Source organism: Gavialis gangeticus, unplaced genomic scaffold (genome assembly GCF_001723915.1).
Source record: "Gavialis gangeticus isolate Ggan-Ray unplaced genomic scaffold, GavGan_comp1, whole genome shotgun sequence".
Taxonomy (NCBI): Eukaryota; Metazoa; Chordata; order Crocodylia; family Gavialidae; genus Gavialis; species Gavialis gangeticus.
In genome coordinates, this window is record NW_017728993.1 from 29174789 (window position 1) to 29179600 (window position 4812).

A 4812-nucleotide genomic window follows, 5' to 3' on the forward strand; every position below is an offset into this window, starting at 1 on the left:
GCCGCCTCCCCGCCCTGCTGCACCCCGGACATGCAAAGGGCTTCGCGATAGAAAACAGGTTGAAAACCAGCGCCGTAGCCTGCCTAGCTTTTTGCAAAAATAAATAAATAAATAAATAAATCTTTAATGGCAAGCTTGCAGGCACAAGCACCCTTCGTCAGGCACAGGACTGTGAAAGTCCTCCTGGGTAGAAATGAAAGTTCATATTTCATAGGGGCGGTAAAATCTCCTGTTCAGAGCAGTGAGTTTCATCGGCGTCGGGTGCAGGTGCACGTTCACTCCTGCAAGCGCCACCCCTCAAACCGGAAGTGCTCGTGGAAATGTACTTCTGGTTTTGCCGCTGGTGATTTCGGGCTCAGCGATTGGCTGCTGGGAACCTCCCCCCCCCAAACTTCCCCACCCCTATCTTCCCCACCCCTTGCCGATTCGTGGTCTGGTGCCCCCCAGACTGGGGAGGCACCAGTCATCCATTGTTTGTTTCAGATGCAGATTAGGTTCCAGGAAAAGTCAGAATAGTCTCTTCACCTCAAAAGTTGTTTCGTGGGAAGCAGGATGGGCCAGGCGGTATTTCCTTTTGCCTCTAGACCCAGACACCTGGTCTGTTTGTCTCTTCAGTACTAACGTGGAAAATACAAACAGACAGATACAATTAAGGCCCACCCAGCTAACTAATAGCCCCTTTGTGGAGCCAAAGGGTGAAGGATCAAACTAACTTCTTGGGGCAACAAAAACAAAAGCAGGACAGAAGTGACATGGGGGCCAAAGGGTCAAAATGTGAAAAGAAGTTCTCTGGAGGGGGACACCGAGCAGAGCTCCCCGGGCCATGCTTACCAGTCTTCAAAGGCATCCAGGGAGCTGGTGGACGCCACCACTGGTGCTCTGCCCTGTAATGTGCACAGACGAGTAAAAGGAAAGTGGCCCCGCAGTCTCCAGGCGCCTTCCCAGCCAGAGCCTCCTTCCTGGTCAAGAACAGGGCCCAGTTGGCCAGGGCCAGGAGGAGGTTGACCGGGAGGTCCATCCTGGACACCTGAGTGCTATAGTCTCACACTGGCTGGAGCCTCTGCTTGGGTGCCCGCTGAGCCCTAGGTCTGCCTCTGCCCCCAGTCTCTGGGAGCAGCGCCTTTGCCATTCTCAGGACTAGGTTGAAGCAGGGCGCTTCCCTACATGAGTAGAGGTCTGGGGTTGGACTACAAGAGTAGGCCCTAGGTTAGTTGGCTTTCCCACTGGGGGCTCAGGTTGGGGGTGTCGGGTGTTTTGGGCCGCAAAGAAGTATGAATTTTCCTCATGAGTTTGTCTATAGCTCTTGGCTGCACGTCTGAGTGCCTTGCAGACCTGCCGAAGCTCTTCACACTATAGATCCTGTTCAGGCGTGAGAAACTGAGCCAGGGAGCAAGGCCACACTTGGAGGGGGAAAAGCTTATGAGGGTTTGAGTTTCCAGTGCAATTAATACTTTTAAAGGTAATTTTTCTGTTCAAAGCACAGCTCCCATTTAATTCAAATGCAGCTGTCAAGGCTGAGCCTTCCAGAAATCAGGTCACAGGCTGGCCTATGCCTTCAGTGTCCACCTTTAGAGTTTGGTTTAAACGGAGGGGTGGTGAAGACTCAGCCCACAGAGCCATACCATCCAGCCCACAGTGTTCCTTCGTCACCTGCTCACAGGGCAGTGTTAGTCTGAAGTCAGGCAGAGGGCAGGGCAAGGCAGCACCTTAAGACAGGGGTTCCCAACCCTTTTAGGCTGAGGACCAGCAAGCCACGAACCAGAAGTTGCCATGGACCGGCAAGCTGCAGGCCAGCAGTGACCAGCATACTGTGGGCATGTAGCCAACCATTTTTTATACTCAGTAGAAAAAAAAGGGTTGGCTGCCGGTCCACAGTATGCCAGTCACTTCCAGTCCCCAGTTTGCCAGTCTGCGGTTTGCTGGTCCGCAGTCACTTCCAGTCTGGCAGCCAGCCCTCCTGCGGACCAGCAGCCAACCCTTCGTGGCCCGGCACCACGCCGCAGCCTGGGGGTTGGGAACCCCTGCCTTAAGGGACCAACTGGTTCAGAGGCATACACTTTTGTAGGCAACAGTTTGCTTTGTCAAGTGCGATGAATGGAACGGACAGTGGACTAGCACTCCATTCTGCAGTCCACAGGTTGTTGCCTACAAAAGCTCAGGCCTCCATGAACCAGTTGGTCTCTGAGGTGCCACCCTGCCCTACCTTCTACTGATGAAATGGAGGAAGATTACACTCCACTTTCCTTGCTATCCCCCAAACTATTTAGTACAGTTCTTTAACTGCCTTAAGTACTTCATCCAGTGCTTTGCTGGATTGCCTCATATTAGTTGTTAGGGCTGCGCGAAACTTCAATTCAATTCCATTCAGCCCAATATGATGACCAAATCTCCAAATCGAATCAGAGGACCCTTTAATCTCTCCAAATTGATTCAGAAAGATTCAGAGATCTGGACATACACACAGCTTTAAATGATTTTTCTACGTGCCTCTAGGTAGCAGGCGGCTCATGAACACTGCGATGCTGGGGTGCATGGAGCGTCCCACAGGAGCGCAGGGTGCTCCCCAGCACGCTCAGCAATGGACCAGAAGCACTTCTGGTCAACTTCTGGGTCTGCTGGGGAGTGCGCTGGGGGGCCCCCCTGCACTCCCCCAGCTTGGCAACTGGTGCCTCCTGGGTCTGGGGGGGCACCCGGGGTCCCCCTGCAGCTGATCGCCAAGCCAGGGAGGCACGGGGAGCCCCCCAGCACTCTACCTGGCAGATATGGAAGTGGACTGGAAGTAGTTCCAGTCCACTTCCAGGTTCGCTGCCGAGCATGTGGAGGGCTCCCCTGCACTCCTGTGGAACGCTCCATGCGCTCCAGCATCACAAGCCATGTCTGCTACCTCAAGGTATGTAGAAAAAATGTTTAAAGCTGTGTCTGTGTCCAAATGGCTGATTCTTCAAATCAGCATTGAATCTTCAGATTTGGATTCAGCTGAATTGAACAGGGGACAGCGATCTGAATCAACAAATTGAATCACTGTCCCTGAATCCAAATCGAATAGGGCCCTCTTCGTACATCCCTATCGGTTATGTGAAGATAAAACCTCATCTTAGTTACGTGAAGATACTATAATATATTAATAGCAATACTTCCTAGTAATGCCTTTTTGAAAGAGCCATTGGTGTTTGACTGTGGAGGGCATGTCCTGCTCAGTGTATTCATAACTGTTATCAGTGACTTTCCCAGACAGGGCTGTATCCTCATGTCAAGGTGCTGGAGTCTAAGTAGTTGATTGGATGCACTTAAGAAAAGGCTTTTTCATGATGCTTTCTAGAGACTTTTGATCAGACTGCACTTCCATCTCATGCCCAAAGGTGAACTTGATGAAATTGTTACATTTCACAACACGTAGCTTCTTTTCTGTCCCAGCAGATCCTTTTACTATGCCTGTCAGGCCTGTACTAGCATAGTCTGTTGGCATATGGTTTTACTTCAGTATTAATCCTACATAACTCTAGCTGCTCCCTAAGGTTTGCTAGTACTGGTGCCTTGCTTTCTCTTTCAGATGCTTGTTCTCATGTCTCTGATCACTCTTATGCTTCTTCATTGTGTATAAATTGTCTCAAGTACACAGGCTTCTACTGGTTGTGTGCAGACTCTTGAAAGATACAGTAAAAGCTCTGTTATCCAGCATCCATGGGGAATGGCGGTGCTGGTTAATCAAATATGCTGGTTATCTAAGAGTTATACTTATGTCCAGCCTGGTGGGTTGGAGGCGTCTTTGCCTGTTTGGGCTGCTGCCCCTCCCGCCACATCCGGTGCGTCAGGGCTTTCACTCCCTGGCATCAGTGCACCGGGGGACAGGGAGGGGGGCCCTGCACAGGCTGCTTTGCCCCAGGCCATGGTCCACGAGAAAGAAGTTGAGACTTGGCTTGCGGTGGTGAAACCAGAAGTGCCATGGTGGGACAGATGCCAGTTAATAACACAGCTTTTACTGTAGTTGGTTTTCACTGTACATCATTAGATTCCCCTCACTTCCTTTTGTCTAGGCACAGTTTTTTAGGGTAAGGATGAGGTCCCACAGGGGTTGGATGCCCAATAAACTGGACCTCCGCTTTCTTCAACTTCAGCTTGTTTGTATATAGCCTAATACTCCATTCCCAGCACTTGTTTAGTGTTTGGATACCACAGCTTGTTATCATGGTACTAGATCATGTCTTTCTTAACTTCACCTCCAGCAATTACAATTTTGGGGCCCAGGACTCCTAATTCCTGGTTCCATTCGTAATGGAATGTGTCACACGCCAGATTATTACAACCAACATTTGTATCCAGCAGTACCTTCCAGAAGTTGTGGCAAATATTACTGGATGGGTACTTGGCCCATCTGCTTCAGTATGCCAGAAGCCATTCTTACATCACAGACAATGAATACAATCAACTCAAGACTGTCAAAATGACACAAGTTGGCCAAATAAAGATAGCACAGCCAATCTTAATCCTTACCTCTTAACACAGTTTCTGTGTATGTGTCCCCACAACTGCTGGGTTTTTAAACAACCAAACTGAAGATAACTCCAGAAATTCCCTCATATGGCATCATATTGACATGAAGATAGGCCATCAACGGAGTATGCACTTTTAGATCCATTGTAAAGACCTCTACTTTGAGATCAGTAACTAAGACTAATGGCAAGTTGTCAGCCTCTATGTAGAATAGTACAGGGTAGACACATTGCCAGTGGGTTTCACAGATGTTTAGAGTGTTTTTTGTATACATCACCAGCATTTAATCATATTTCTCCAATTTAATATGTTGGGGGGGGG